Source organism: Sus scrofa, chromosome 3, assembly GCF_054392235.1.
Source record: "Sus scrofa isolate SSC_HxYL_T2T_F1_AM1 chromosome 3, Sscrofa_HxYL_maternal_Yorkshire_Landrace_v2.0, whole genome shotgun sequence".
In the NCBI taxonomy this organism is placed as follows: Eukaryota; Metazoa; Chordata; class Mammalia; order Artiodactyla; family Suidae; genus Sus; species Sus scrofa.
Window position 1 is genome coordinate 83523514 of NC_139385.1, and position 17174 is coordinate 83540687.

The 17174-nt window shown below is 38.5% G+C and overlaps 1 protein-coding gene across 40 annotated transcripts in view; it reads right to left on the reverse strand.

Moving 5' to 3' along the window:
• The window catches only part of ZNF638 (zinc finger protein 638), a 140625-nt gene that overhangs the window by 67379 nt on the left and 56072 nt on the right, over positions 1-17174 (reverse strand). For 16 of the 40 annotated variants that reach the window (XR_014841714.1, XR_014841713.1, XR_014841711.1 and 13 more), the window contains exon 1: positions 10865-10948. The exons of 10 other annotated variants lie outside the window; for them this stretch is intronic. The gene's annotated coding sequence lies outside the window, so the exon portion shown is untranslated. Of the gene's footprint in view, positions 1-10854; positions 10949-17174 lie in introns of those variants that run through there. 14 more of the 40 variants (XR_014841712.1, XR_014841710.1, XR_014841718.1 and 11 more) reach the window with 1 other exon arrangement.

Here is a 17174-nt window from a genome sequence, read left to right on the forward strand (position 1 = left end):
TTATAGGATAAGTATCTTCTAGAGTTTTAAGGCAACTGGGAGAAGAGCAATTCCAGATAACAAAGTCTTACTAAATGTGTTTATAGAATTTTAGAAAATGTAGAATATCTTAAGTTAAGGTTTCTGATTACTATAATACAATGAAAACAGCTTGCTGGAAATGATTTTAAAATGTATACATAATTAAACTTATTAACTGCATGTTTCTGACAAAACTATAAAATTCTGGACCAAGACAAAATATAGCTTAAGTGAAAACATTTCAATCTTCAATAACCTCAGGACTATTTAATAAAATCATCTTGGAAGACAGAAAAAAAAAATTTGCCAAGAACCTATCTCCCTTAGCTACTGTTTTTACTGACTTACGAACTTTCCCTCTGAAACTATCAATTTCAATAAGGCTCAAAAACACTTTATTCTCCATTTCTAACTAATCTTAAAAGTCCATGTATTCTTGTCTATATCTCTAATAATACCTACTTTTCTTTTTCCTTTCACCAACATCACCATCCTACTACAAGTTCTCGCCATTCTATACCACAGTTGGCCTCCATCCCAATTCATTCTGTCATTACTGATTAAAAACCTTTAAATACTTCCCTTTTTTTTTTTAAGTTTTTTTTTTTTTGGCTGTGCCTGCAATGTATGGAAAAATCCCAGTTGTGCTTTATAAAACAGTGTTTTGAAGCAATTAATCCTAATAATGCAAAAGTCTTTTAAAAACTGTAAAAAGATTAGAAAAAGGCAAGCTCCCCAATTACACAACAGTTAACACTTTTTCCTTGTCTATTATAAACTGAAAACCTACAGTTAAATATACCCAGAGTCATGGCTGCATTGACATTTAAAGAATCAAATGCTATTGACTCAGTATCTAACAAGCAAAATGATGAATTTGGGATTTTCATTAAAATAATCTAGAAAACAAAGGGTGCATGTTGGTAGAGGTGGGGTGGAGTCTGGTGGATGAGAGAAGTTTGATGAAGTTCAACTGGCCAAAATACTTGTTGTGGAAGCTGAGTGACGGGTCCATAAGAATTTATTTCCTTTCCTCTCTACTTTTTCACATACTTGAACACTACCCGCCCCCCCAAAAAAATCAGAGTGCTAATATTATTAAGTGTGGCATTTTAAACAAAAAGGAGGAATAGGAGAATATTAAAACCAACATAATTTTATACTTCTCAATCTATCATTATCACACCAAGGTCTAACATAAGCCAACATGAGCTAATTTGTTATGACTAAGAGGCAATATACAAATAACATGCAGATATAAATCTAAAATCTCACTTTAGTTCATTTAACCCCACATCTTTCCTTCCCAGCTGACACAACTATCAATTATTAAGTAGTTTCGTATTTCACTCTTTCTCTGTTTCATTATACATTTTGGTGGGGGAAAAAACTATCTGTGAGATGAAGAAAGTAAAATTAAGCAAAATAAGCAAATGGCTCTTAATACAAAACCCCATTAAGAATCAAGTTATACCACTTCGGTCTTTTGAGAATGGAATTGATATAGCCTAAGAACAATGTGATTAAAAAATAAGAACCAATAAAACAAGGGTAAATTTGGCATTAACACCTGGAAAATAACTGAATAAATAAAGACAACAATTATAAAGTCTTTCTCATTTATCTCCAGGAGTTCTGGCCATAAAGAAGTTCATTTACCTAATGGAACTTACAGAGAGCAAACTTATCATTATCTAACTTATCATTAGACTGACTTGCAAAAATCTGAGTTGAGATCTGAGCTCTCAGTTACTTCTTTGAAAACTGCAGTTAAATAACACTAAATTTTTAAAACAAATATTTATTCCTGATTATAAAAATAACATATGCTTGTTAAAGAAAACAATAAAAAGTAGAAAATGAAATCCTTACCAATAAAACCATCACTTACAGTGGACTAATGTTTTGCTCTATTTCTAGTTTTGTATATGTACATTCATACATGGATGGGAAGGGGAAGACAGTATACCAAACTTTATTGTATGAACTATCCTATTTGCTATTTTCAATCAATATTTTATTTTCCTATGTTTAATATTTTTCAAAAACAGAATATTAATGATCACAAAACATTCTGAACTCCTGAAGAATTATTATTTTGACAAGTAGCAGTTAAAAACTCTTCTATGTCCTATTAAGAACTAAAATATGCCACTCTAAAAGCAAGAAATTAAACAAAATGTCAACCATAAAAATTCTTTTAGAAGCATCTAACAGAAACTGAGTTCTTAAGGCACACATGAAGATATTGCCATTACATCCCGAGGTATTTCTGAGATGTCCACTACCACTGACAATCAAAACCCGTCTGCTATTTAAAATCAAGTCTTGGAGAGGAAGAGAATCCTTAATTTTCTTTACAGATATTGATAAAAAAAAAATCTGAAATCTAAAAATACAAAAGCATCATCAAAAATTGGTCAGCCAGATCAAAACTGCTCCATTAGATTCATAATGAAAAGACTTATATCAAACTCCATACTTGCACTTTACAGCATTTCATGGTTCAAAAGCTTTGATACTCATTATCTCATTTGAGCCTTACAACAACCCTGTGAGCAAGGGAATCCAAGTTTACAGATAAGTAAAACCTTAAAACTAAGTGGCAAGATCACAAATAGAACCCACAATTCCTCTTGCTGTTTTTTTTGTTGGGGTTTTTTTTTTTTGGCTGTGCCCACGGCATGTGGAAAGTTCCCAAACCAGGAACCAGGATCAAATCGACACCACAGCAGCAACTCAAGCCGCTACAGTGACAATGCCAGATCCTTAAGCTATTGCACCACAAGGAAACTCCAAGAAATGGTATCTCTTTTGTTGCTGTTAAGTTGATTTCTTTTTCTTTTTTTTTTTCTTTTTTGGCCACAGCAAGCAGCAACTTAATCTGAGATCTCAGTTCCCAGACCAGGAATTAAACCCGGACCGCAGTGGTCAAAGTGATGAATCCTAACCATTACACCACCAGGGGAACTCCCCCCCACCTTGGTGTTCTTTCCATGTTTTATTCTAGATATATAAAATTTAAATGTATATAAAATATAAACTGTTTCTTCTAATTATTAAAAAAAAAGCAATACCTGTTCATTTCCACCCTTCCCAACAGAAAGAAAAATCATTGCTCGTGACATGCAGAAAAGAAAAAAATTTTCTATAATCTTACCACAAAGGGAAAAGTACCATTAACATTACTTTTCGAGGTACCTACATACCTCATCTGATACTCTGTTAGAGAAACTGTCTCAGAACAGTTTCACACCTAAGAATGCAAGTTTTACACTGGTCAGTCAATCTACTGAGTGAGTACATATCATTCTGTGCTTTTCTCAATTTAAGTGGTACTGAGTTTTCTTTATTTTTGCTTTTTAGGGTCACACCCATGGCATATGAAAGTTTCCAAGATAGCAGCTGAATCGGAGCTATAGCTGTTGGCCTACACCACAGCCACAGTAAGGCAGGATCTGAGTGGAGTCTACGACCTACACCACAGCTCATGGCAATGCCAGATCCTTAACCCACTGAGCAGGGCCAGGGATCCAACCCGCATCCTCATGGACACTAGTCAGATTTGTTTCCACTGCGCCACAACAGGAATTCCTGGTACCGAGTCTTCTAATTTCCGCTAGTATATAGCTAGATCTACTCAGCCAACTCTTTTCTACCATTTGTTTTATCCCCTTATTTCTCAAAAGGTATGCAAGTCATAATTCTGAAGGTGCCACAAGTGTGGACAGAGAGTATCATGCTAGATGTTAAAAAGGTCCAAAATGTGGTACTTCAATGAAATTGTCAAAGAAACAGAATGAAAAAACTAGAAGAAAATCAGACACTTTTATCATGAAGGGCATCACGAACTTCACTGCTACCTCAAAGGATTGGTAACTACCATGACTTCAGATCTGAAAGAAAATGAAGATCAACTTGCTAACAATGCACAGTACCAGGAACAAATCACCATGAGAACCACTAACAACCTTATATACAATGATTTAATAATTAATATTTCCAGGAAAATATTTTTTTCTGATAAACAAGATATGTGATGTATAATCAGTTGCTTTTTCGTTGTTTAGGATTATGTGCACTGCATAAATAAAATACATAAATGGGTCTCCAGAGACAACAGTATTCAGAGTAAATGATACTCCCCTGAGATGTTCACAAGTGGTCCAGCTTATTACTTTGCTATCCTCAAGAAATACGAAGCATTAGTCCAAGAGAAACCACCAGATCCAAGTTGGAATAAAGAAATCTTTTCTGCGATTTTTTTTTAAACTAGAATTGAGAAAGTGGTGAATGTTAATAAGACTCAAATGCGGGTGATAAAACTTACTGCTTAAGTGGGAAAGCACAAACACTGATACAAAATAAAGCCAATACAGCAGGTAAGCAGGACTAAGAGATAAATACAGTAATTCACCACCTAGTTCCAAATGTTCTTGAGATCAAACTATATACTTGCCCTCCCTGACATCTGGTTGTTCACTTTTTTCATGAAGTTGCCATGAGCCAAAAAATGTTTCCAATCTGCCTTAAATGGGTTTTCAAAATCTTCAATTAAGCATACCTAATCTGGCCAAATACCTTAAAGCCTTATGTTATTTTACATAAAAACTAGAAATAAGAAAACACATATACCTGCTTACAGTTACAAAAAGAAATACAGGTAGGATAACAGAAAACAATGAAGCTGGTTATCTATAAGGGATAATAGAGGACTGAAACGAAGAAAATGGGAACTATGTTTCATAGAGTACATCTTACTATACAGTTTTGACTTTTAGAAGCATGTTAATAACCTATATTTTTTTAATAAATTAAAAGAAGGATGGGAAGACGGGAAAAAAGCTAAAACTGAAAGCAAACTAAATTGCTCTGCACACAAATACCATAACTCACTGATGGGGAAAAAGAAAACCATTGCAAGTAATTTATAAATTCATACTTGACTGATTCACCCTCAACTTTGGTGGAGCTAGAAAGGGAGAACTACAAATTCTTACTCTCTTCAGTAGTTTGTTTTGTTTTTTTGCTTTTTTGGTAGTGGTATGGGTGAAGCAATTCTTAAATTACTTTAGATATTCCTGTGAGTAAAGAAATAAATATTTTGATAGTGTGCAAAAACAGGGCTCTCACTGTGGGGAAAAAATGTAATGGGAGAAAGCAAGTAAGAACTGGACAGCGATAAGTAAGAACTGGACCACAGAGAAAACTAGGCGTCCATAACTACATACCAACCATTATAAACGCAGAGAAACTGCTAAGTGGGAAAATCATTTTGTAGCCATCATAGTAATATAAAGATTGGTTCAGGCAAGAATCAACCATACATGTTAAGTCCACAGTGAAATTTTAATGAGGAATACACACTGGCATGGCCTTGGAATCAAACATCATATTACCCATGAGGGGCATATGGTCTTTGTGCATCTCCAAATCTGTCTGATACCATGGGGGACACTGCAATTTAATTTTTCTGGCCAGGGATGCACAATCTGAATCTATTCAAGAAGAAACATCCCCCCAACAACACACACACACAAATAATAATCTAAAATGAGAACTTTTCTAATTTTTTTTAAAAAAGCAGATAGTTTTCTTCAAAAATGTCAACCTCATAAAAAAGACAATAGAAATATTCCAGAGTAAGGAAGACTAAAGAAATGCAATTACCTAATCCTAGACTGATGCCGTACTGGAGTGGGGGTTAAGAAACATTTCTAGGCCAAATGACAAAATCAGAATATGGTTTAAAAACATTTTTTTTTCTTTTTTACGACCGCACCTGTGACATATGGAAGTTCCCAGACTAGGGGTCAAATCAGAGCTGCATCTGAGTGAGGCCTACACAGCCACATCAGACCCGAGCCGCATCTTCAACCTCTACACTGCACCTTACAGCAACACCAGATCCTTACTTAACCCACTGGAAGAGAGAGGCCAGGGATGGAACCTTCATCCTCACCTTACTTAACCTGCTAAGTCACAACAGGAACTCCCAGAATATTGTAAAAAAATTTGATGAATATTAAATTTACTGAGACTGATAACTGCACTATAAAAAATACCTAATTTTAAGGAAATCAACTATTAAACTAATTAACAACTAATAAAGGGTAAAGGAGCACAATACATACAACATTTTCAAGATAGTTCAGGAAAAAAAATAGGGGTGTGTGTATGCATTTCAGCACACAAAAGGATAGAGGGAAGTGAAACAGGGAATTCCTGTCAGCCAGCACTTTAATTCATTTAAAAAAAAATCGTTAATGACCCAACACCGTACTATCTAACCTCTTTCATATACTAAGTCAAAAGAGGACTATAAGCAAGTAAGGTGACATGCAGAAAGCTGGCAATATGATAAAGAGCACCAGACTTAAGCACATTTTTGGATTTGGTTATTGTCTCTCCGTATCATGTTTACTCCCTAACTATTGACTGTTAGGCCATTATGCAATCCATAATAATCTGATCTTTGGGGAAATTTCCACTGATCTGAAGATATCCACCCTGCTAGGAGGGGTGCCAGCAAGTGACTTCATGCAAAATTGGGCAACTCCCGTAAGTAAAATTTAACACTAATGTTGCATAGTGTTTTTAAGATCTTAGACCCTAGAATCAGTGTTTTAATTCAGACCCTGCTGCTTGCTAAAAATGTGAGCCTGGGCAAGCTGATTATCCCAAGCCTCAGTACCACACAACATACTGATGTAAAGACTGATTAAAATCATACCCCCGACATGCAATAGATGCTCAAAAAATGTTAGTAAACAAAACGCTTTACTTAAGAAGCAGGTAGTTATTCTTTCCTTTTATTAAGTCTTGGGTAATATCTGAAAATGTCAAAATGATAGTAGGAATAAAAATTAAATTAATACATATATACACACATTTGTGGTATATAAAAATGGGGAAATCTGAGTATTGACTGAGTATCTGACATTAAGGAGCTATTACTATTTTAGGTATGATAAGCATGTTTTTTCCTAAAATATTTTAGAAAAAAATTCTGAATGATAGATGAATAATATGATATGGAATTTGCTTAAAAACAGGGTAGAAGGTAAAGACTGATCACTGGTTGTAGCTGCTGAAGCTCAGTGACAGGTACATGGGTGAATCATTATCTAATAAGCTGCTTCGGTATATGTTTAAAATTTTCCATAATGAATAAAAAAATTTTTTTAAGTGAAGAAATTCAAAAGGAAAAAAGTTGGCAACATTTACTCATTAGCAGATACAACACGGAGATCAGCTGAAAGTTTAACAAAATGAAGACTGTGGAAATAAGGCAGGAAAAACGTATAAAAAGGTAAGAATGACTGCAGCATAAATATATTGTGGTATCTGAGGGGCTCAATACCAAGTTAAAAAATAATTCAAAATATGTGTACCCCAAATAAGCACTAAGAAAATATCAACATGGGTTATCTTAAAACCCCTTCTCCTGCTGGAGTTCCCATTGTGGCTCCGTGGTTAACGAATCCGACTAGGAACCAGGAGGTTGTGGGTTCGATCCCTGGCATTGCTCAGTGGGTAGAGGATCCGGCATTGCTGTGAGCTGTGGTGTAGGTTGCAGATGTGGCTCAGATCCCGTGTGGCTGCGGTGTAGGCCAGCAGCTACAGCTCCGATTAGACCCTTAGCCTGGAAATCTCTATATGCCTTGGGAGCGGCCCTAGAAAAGGCAAAAAGACAAAAAACAAACAAACAAAAAAATCCTTCTCCTATTCTCGCCAAATGTTTCTTTTCAATACAAAACCCATTATTCTTGATTCTCACTGATTATTCTTAGAGTTGTGTCTTATTTCTATACCTCACTTTTTCCCTACCATTATTTCTTCTTTTCCATTATTCTCTTATTTTCGACATACCTATCTTCCTTCCATCTTCATTTCCACCACAAATTTCAAACTACAGTAAATAAACTTGAAGCAATGACAGAGTAGGTAAAGTTGGATACAAAGAGGGCTTATTGGCTTTAACCACAAATATAATTACTTTCAATTTGGAGGATCTCTAAACCACCACACTTCAACATTCAGTAGGTTGTTTCCTCTCAAAACAGCCAAATATATTTTTGAATACCCATACTGGAAACACTGTTTCTTAGTATATAAGCATTTTATTAACTATTTGGACAGATAATTTTGTTTTGTTTTGTTTTGTTTTTTTGCTATTTCTTGGGCCACTCCCGTGGCATATGGAGGGTCCCAGGCTAGGGGTCTAATCGGAGCCATAGCCACCAGCCTAAGCCAGAGCCACAGCAACGCGGGATCCGAGCCGAGTCTGCAACCTACACCACAGCTCACGGCAACGCCAGATCGTTAACCCACTGAGCAAGGGCAGGGACCGAACCTGCAACCTCATGGTTCCTAGTCAGATTCGTTAACCACTGCGCCAAGACGGGAACTCCTGGACAGATAATTTTTAAACTTTGATCAGTATATATTAAGTTACAGTAGAAAATGCACAATTTGGACTCCAAAGGCCTCTATTCTTATTCAGACTCTGGGAACCAGAAGCTGAGTTCATCCACTCAACATGTGAGCATCTAATACACACCAGGTGCTGGGACAGGTACAAAGATGAAGGACACAATCATATAAATAAATGGTCACAATGTATTTTGATAAGTGCTACTACGAGAGGCATAAAGTTTATAGATGAACTAAATATTTTAATGAGATTAGATGACCTTACAACTCCAATTTAATCAAAATCCCTGATTTAATCAAAAAGCCTCTTCTTTTTCATTAAAAGGGAGTATCCACAGTTGCAATTTTCTATCAAAAGATGCTACCTAAGCACTTAAAAATTTGCAACAGCAGTAACAGCTAATATTTACTAAGCACTTAGTATGTGTCAAGGGACAGGGGCTTTTCATACACTGTCTCACTTAATCCTCATAATAATCCTAAGAAAAGTTCATAAAAACCCAAAATCTCACTCATACAATAAGAGGAAAACAGGGATTAGAAGCCAAATCTTCTGATTCCAAAGTCTATTCTCTTTCCACTAAACTATTTGTCTCACATTCTTTTTCACTACATAAAAACAAAATTTCCAGACATCACCCTAAGAGCACCCAAGAGAAAATCTTTACAACTGCCATGAAAGTACAAAATGATCAGCGACTGTAAGAAGCGTTACAGCAGATATGCTGTAAAAGAAGAAAAAGAAAAGAAAAAAAAGAGTCTGATGCCATAAGCAGGCAGGGGGTATCTGCTGTATACACCCTTCATAACAAAACACAAGAGATTACAAAACTAAAATATAACCAATACTCAAGGTAATAGATATGTGTGACGTGAATAAATACATTCTGAAAACCAGTTAATAAAAACAAATGAGATTTTGTGGTTTCTTCCCATTGTTTTATCTTTACCATCACTTGGTTCCAACACAATCAAGAAGGGAATGGCCTGGCATATTTTAGTGTATTAACATGCTGACTCCACATAATTATTTAAAAATGTATATTACAGAATGAGAATACAAAATAATGTGTATATGAAATGCTGTCGAAAAAAGAAAAAGAATGCAACATAAGCCCACTAAGTCGAGACTACCTAATCATCAACAATATTTAAAGTTACCTTGAAATACTATAAATTATGCGTTCATTTTCCCGAATAAGTTCATTAAACTCATTTTTTTGGTAAATTTTTTCATTTATAGATATTAACTGCAAAACAGAACCAGCAAACATCCATGAAAATTTTAACCCTTTACAACACATAAAGAAAAATAACTGTGTGTATGCACAATTCCAAAGCTGGTTAGAAAAAGCATTTGAATCCACATAAGCAGCCGGATCCTGCTACTAATTTTTCTTGAGAACTCCTCCAGATTAAAAGAGGTATTTCGTCCCAAATTTCGCCTAAGAGCAAATTTTTAAGATTAAGAAAAAAAACAGCTTGAGGCAGCCTTCATTGTCTAGTTCAGTTAAAGAGTTTGTAACAATATAAGTCTCCCTCATTCACAGTTATCTCAAAACAACGGAAGATCTGATTCAGATGTCAAGGATTCTAGTACGTGGTACATTCTTCCTCCTCCCCCCCTTTAACAGAACGGGGCCCAAGCTAGGAACCACACACAACGAAATCCCTAACGATCCGCGTTCTCGATTCCTCTGAGAAATTTGGAAATAAGTATCAGAGCAGTTCACGCGCCCTCTGTATCCCGCACAGAGGTGACATTTTCTTTGCTTTCACGCTCGCGCCGGGCTGGCAGAGGAAACACCGACCAGCAAAAGCCGCTCGACCGTAACCGTCCCCGTTCACCCCAACTCCCCCTTCCCCAACCCCAAACACGCTCTTCTCTCCACGCTTCTTGCACAATGTCGCTTGCCAAAGCGCTCAGCTCGAGCTCCGCCGCCTCTTTTCCAGGCCCGACGGGAATGGGTCCTCCCTCCGCGACGCTCCCTCAACCACCGCTTCCTCCGCCTGTCAGGCCTGGCGCGGTCTCCGCAGGCCCCGCGCCGATGGGGAAGGGGCCGCTACGGCCTTGCCAAAGGGCTGTTTTCGTTCCTCGGCCCAGTGCAACGGCGTCAGGCGGCTCTTCCTGAAGCAGGGTCCTAGCACCGGCGCCCGACCCGGCCCTCCGGGGTAGTGCGGTGAGCCGACGCGCTGGCGGGGCAGCCGAGCTACCTTCCCATCCCGGGGGTCCCCCAACCTCCTCCCGCCCCCGCCGTCTGCCCGCCGCCATTTTGTGCGCAGCCGCTGCGACACAGATACAATAGTCGGCCCGGATCGCACAGGAAAGGCTCAGGACCCCCACGCTATGGGCTCCCGCCTTCCAGCCCCCTGCTCCCCGCAAGGCAGCTGTCCTACCTATGCCTACCCGACTAACAGCCGGATCCCATTTGCGCCCCACACAGTTTAGCACTCAGCCTCCAGTCTCGACGCCGAAGAAGCTACCGCCTCCGAAGAGCTGCACGCATGCGCGCCTGTCGAGCCTCTGCGAGCCCTCATCTGCTCCCGGCGCCTGCGTACCGTCGGCACCGCGCTCGCCCGGAGGCACAGGAGAAAGGCGCCGGGGGAACTTGGTTCCGGAAGGGGGCGCTCTCCCGTGCGGTGTTCCAGGCCTCCCCGGGGAAAACTCGGGCACAGGTAACAGTGCGTCTGACGGTACAGTGCAAGATTTGAATTGTCTTGTCCAAATCAAGCGCATTTTTAACATCTGCTTTGTCTCACCTCCTCCATGAAGTCTTCCCTGATCATTTTTGCCTTCAATAATACATTAAAATACGTATATTCCATCTGGCACTGGGTATCTTATTGTTTTGTACTGTTAAGATCTTGCCTGTCTTTATCCTCTAGATACAGATATATAGATTTGCATCCCTTTAGCAATGATGCGAGGTGTATCATAAGCAGTGACAAGGTTCAGGATATTTAAATACAATTAAGGCTTATTGAGCTAAAAGGATCGAAAATCCTTTCTTGATTCGTTTCACAATAAAAACACCTACTTAATGTGGTAAATACTTTAAACCTTTATTTTACTGATTAAAAACCTTAGGTGGAGAGAATTTCAGTAACTTCTCAAGGTTACCACACCAACGTAAAAATTCAATCATTAGGCAAAATCTGGTAAAACTCACAAGTTCTGCCTTGTGGATTCCACACAATTCACATCACCTACATTGAGTCTCAAGCAACAGCTTTACCTAGTACCCAAGCGGATGTATTTCTTTTATTCACATTAAAATAAGCATAGAAAAGGCTGAAAGAAAGTCTTTTATAAAATGTATCTTACCAGATTTTCATTTCAAGCTAAAAGTCCTGCTAGAGGCAACATGCCAAAAACAACAAAGAAAAAGCCAAATAACCAACGTTAAAGTTTGGTTCTTTCCTTCCATATTATTTCCTTCTTTATATTCATACAAATATACACAAATGTGTTATTTGCCTGTAATAGTAAACATTCTTTACACTTTTTTCCCCAAAGATTTACACATTAACCTTCTATTTGCTTTCCTGATTACTGACATTCGTCCAAGTAAACCATCCTTTTTTTAAAATAGTCGCATAATATTCACAGTATGGTTCCATCATCAATTTAAACTGTTTTGGGGGTTTTGGGGGTGGGGTTGGTGTGTGTATGTTTTTAGGGCCTCACCTCTGCACATGGAAGTTCCCAGGCTAAGGGTCCAATTGGAGCTACAGCTGCCCGCCCACACTGCAGCCACAGCAACATCAGATCTGAGCCCTGTCTGCGACCTGTACCACAGCTCACAGCAACCCGGATCCTTAAACCACCGAGCAAGGTCGGGGATTAAACCCCATCTAATGGATACTAGTCGGGTTCATTAACCACTGAGCCATCACGGCAACTTCTAACCTGTTACTGAACACCACAGTTGTTTAGTCTTTTTGATACTACAAACATTGCTTTATACAAACAGCCTTACCAACTGATATTTTTCCTTTCCAAAGGCAAGAATCCCAATAATGAGACAATATATATATTCATATATATATGTATATATTTAATTTCACTAAATATTGTCGGGATACTTTCCCAAAAGCTTTAATTTCACTAGATATTGTCAGAATACTTTCCCAAAAGTTTATACAGATTTCCACTGTCACTAAATATGAAATAGAATGACCATTTCTCTACAACCTCACTTCTTTCAACTCTGAAATAACTTAAAACTCATTGGATCATGTCTGCTCTTTAAGTTAGGTAAAACTCACCTTTTAAACATCTCCTCTTTTTCTAGGATCTTCCCTTGAAAAACTCTCTGTAGATATTTTATGACATATAATTTGATTAGAATTTCTCTCTCCCCTCCACAATCATTTTTGTAACTTACATTCTCCCAGAAAAGCACCCATTTTATCTAGGTTTTCAAGTTCATTTTCCTACAGTTGGGCAAACTAACCTCTTAAAATCTTTTCATTTTCTTTATTTATGTTGCCCCCTTATATGGCTTTATTTCTATAGGACTTACCACCTTCTAAATATCATTTGGTTTATCTATTATTATTTAATCTCTTTCCCCTAGAACATGAGTTATGTGATGTCGAGGATATTCGTTTGTTTTCTTCGCTGCTTTATCTTCAATGCCTAGAATGATGCTTGGCACACAATAGAAAATCAGTGTATATTTGATGAAAGAACATTAAAAAAAAAAGTGGGCTGTGAGTACACGAGCAGGTGTGTATATGTTAAATTGTTGAGCATCCTTTCATATCTACTGGCCACACGCATTTATTCCTTTAAAAAAATGTTTAATATTCTTTGTTTGCATTTTTAATGAGCAAATTGTCTCTTTTTTATCAGGAGATAGCGTTTGTACAGAAAGAATATAACCCTTTGTCAAATATGTTGAAATTTTTTCAGCAATTTTGCTTCTGAGTTTCTTTTGCCATTAAAATTTAAATGTAATCAAATTTGTCAGCTATTCCTTTATGACCTCTGAATTTTTTTTGTCTAAGAAGACTCATCTCACCCTCCAGAAGCATATGCACCCAGAGCTTACCCCAAAATTCTAAAATTTCCAAAATTTGCTTACAGTTATATAATTTTATTTTTTAGTTAGCTGTCAGGTTAATCTAAGATGTATTCTTTTTGTGATATGAAATAGTTGTCTAATATCTTCTCCCAAATGTATTAAATCAATTGTGAAGTTTCCAGATATTAAATAAACCAACATTTCCCCCTTCATTGAAATGCTTCTTTCCTTCAAACAACAACAAATTATTAAGCTCCTATATATATATAAATGGATTTATGGACTCTCTAGGCTGTCCTACCAATCAATTTGTCTGCCCATGGGCCAGTACCATTCATTAACTGATCCAATAAATATTACTCAAGGGTCTATTCAGTGCCAGGAACTCTTCTGGGCACCAAAGAATCAATGGCAAACCAAAAAGCAACACTAATCCTGCCCTCATGACACACACAGCCTTGATGGGGGAAACAGACAATAAACAATACATCGTATATCAGATATTGTTAAGTGCTATGAAGAAAAACAAACATAGGGATCTAATGCAGGGAACAAGGAGGTGACGGATGCTCCAATTCAAATAGGATGGTCAAGAAAGGCATCATTAAGAAGACAGCATGGGTGTTGCCGCAGTGGGTTAAGAATCCAGCTGCCACGGCTCAGGTTGCTGCTGCAGAGGTGTGGGTTCGATCCCCAGCCCAGCGCAGTGGGTTAAAGGATCTGGTGTTGCTACAGTTGCTGAAATGTGACTGAAACGTGTGCATAAGCAGTAGAGATAACCAGGAGGAAGAGTATTAGGCAGAAGGAAACATAAAATATAAAAGCGCTGAGGTGAAAGTCAGCTTGGCATATTTGAGCAATAGCAAGAAAGTCAAAGAGGCTGTAACCGTGTGTGTGAGAGGGGACATAGGAGATGAGGTGGAAGGGAACACGTACGGCTGTGTCAGTCAACTTGGGCTGCCTAACAATCTACCACTGGCTGAGTGGCTTCAACAATAGGAATTTATCTTCTCACAGCTGCAGAGGCTGGAAGTCCAAGACCAAGGTGTGGACAGGTTTGGTTTCTCCTCAGGCTTCTCTCCTTGGCACTCGGCCACCTTCTGCTCTGTCCTCATGTGGGCTTTTCCGCATGCGTGCACAACCCTGCGGGCTCTCCCTCTTCATATAAGGACACTGGTCATTGGATTACGACCCACCCACATGACCTCATTTAACTGGTAATCATTTCTTTAAAGGAAAAAAAAGCAAGGGGAAAATGATGAAGGAGGGGCTGGGTAACACCTTAGAAAGGGTAATCCGGAAGTCCTCCCTGGTGTGACAGCTAAGCAGAGGTATAAAGGAAGAAAGGGGGAAAGTCATTTGGAAGAAGAGCCTTCCAACAGAGGACACGAGTGCAAAGGCCCTGGGACTGGAGCATGTCAGATGTGTCTGAGGAATAACAAGAAGGCTGGCCAAAAAAAAAAAAAAAAAAAAAAGAATATTGACCTTTTTTGATGGGAATGAGAATTTCTGTTAGTGGCCCAAGGAGACTAGATGACATTAAAGTTTGGAGTTACACGAATATAGTAGACTCTAAGATTCAAAAAATATTTTTCTTTGGAATGCCATAAATACCACTGAGCATGATTCAGTTTACAGGAGATTTCCAGACTCACATCTTACGGGCAAGCTAATCTAGTCCCTTCCCTTATAAGAAATTGAAATTGGTGAGGTTAGTGTCAGATCAGGGGCTAGAAAGATAGTCCAGTGTTTTATTCAGTGTCCTATGTAACCTTCAGTGGTTTATAAGGCTTTGTATGACCTAGTTCCTTGCTTCCTCTTCATCCTCATCTTGTCCTTCACCTCAACTGAGCTGGCCTTTTTTTTTTTTTTTTTTTTGTCATACCCACAGTATGCAGGCGTTCCCAGGCCAGAGATCAAAACCACCCATGCCACAGCAGTGACAATGTCAGATGCTTAACCTCTAGGCCACCATGGAACTCCAAAAAAATGTCAATATTCTTGATGGAAAAAAAAACTATCCAACCCCGTATCCTCATCACACCATCACTATCTCTATCCTCTTCTTTTACCCATTCTGTTTTCTGATTGGCTAGACAGTCACTGAGCAGCTCTATCCAGAGCTCAGCTTCTGCTTGTTCAGCAAAGTCACAGCTCAATGCCTAAACATATTAGAAAAAGAATAGTCATCACAAACTTTGCCCTGTGATTTGTTAAAACAAATGAGGCTTTGTTTCAATGACATAAAGACTCTTGTCACCATTTCATCTCAATTGCAACTGTCCTAATAAATGGGATTTGGGGGCAGGCATCGCACTTCTGTCTTTAGAATTCAAACCTAACTATTGGGAAAGACACAGGACCATGATCAAAAGTCTGAGAAATCCCCCAGCCATTTCAAACTTGGTTCTTACTGATATTTGAATTTTGCAGCATTTGTGCCAGACTACTTGGGTACAACATATATAGAATTTTAGAAACTAACTCAAGAAAACAGGCAGTTATTTTTCTGAGATTTTTTTCAAAGCTAGTACATCAGTGACCAGACATCAGTTTGCCTCTTCTTCTAAAAGTGGTTTCTAGGGGAGCTCCCGTTGCGGCTCAGCAAGTTAAGAATCTGACTAGTATCCATGAGGATGCAGGTTCAATCCTTGGCCTCACTCAGCGGTTTAAGGATCTGGCATTGCCTCGAGCTGAGGTGTAAGTTGCAGACACTGCTTGGATTATAGGCCCGCAGCTGCAGCTCTAATTCAACCCCTAGCCTAGGAACTTCTATGTGCTGTGAGTGCAGCCATAAAAAAAGCGCAAAAAAAAAAAAAAGGTGGTTTCTAAATCTGTCCACAAGTTCTTTGATACCTTTCACTTCACAAGATGGAGCTTAATTCCACTTTCCCTGAAGGTAGATCAGACTTGGCAAATTGTTTCTAATGAATAGAATGGGGTGCTAGTGATGCTTCCAAAGCTTCCAAAGCTTGGTTATGAAGAGAGTAGCATGTTACTGACTTTCCCTTCTCACTCTTGGATTACTCACAATAGGGAAAGCCAGCCGTGATGTCATGGACATCCAAACAGCCTGTTGAGTAGCCCATAAGGAGAGAAATTAAAGCCTCCAGCCAACAACTACCACCAAAATTGGCAGCCATTTCAGTGAAGCACTTGGGAGACAGAACTTAAGCCTCATTAAGCATAAATGATTGCAGCTTAAGTCAACATCCTGAAAGCAGCCTCATGGTGGACCCTGAGGAAGAACTGCCCAGTTTTGAATTCCCGACCCATGGAAATGGTAATAAAAACTGCATATTGTTGTTTTGAGCCATTAGGTTTTGGAGTAATTTTTTTTTTCTTTTTAGGGTCCCAACCGCAGCATGTGGAAGTTCCCAGGCTAGGGGTCAAATTAGAGCTGCAGCTGCCAACCTCTGCCTCCAACAGAGCAAGGCCAGATCAGCGCAGTACCTGCAAGCTTGCAGCAACCCTGGATCCTTAACCCACTGAGCAATGCCAGGGATCGAACCCACATCCTCATGGGGGTTAAGTCAGATTCTTAACCCACTGAGTCACAACAGGAAGTCCTAGAGTAATTTTTAATGTAGTAGTACATAACCAATGCATTTGTTATCTGAAGATTAGGGTCTCAGTTTACTAAAAATACAAATCAAAAGCATGATACATCAATCAGTGAGCAAAAAC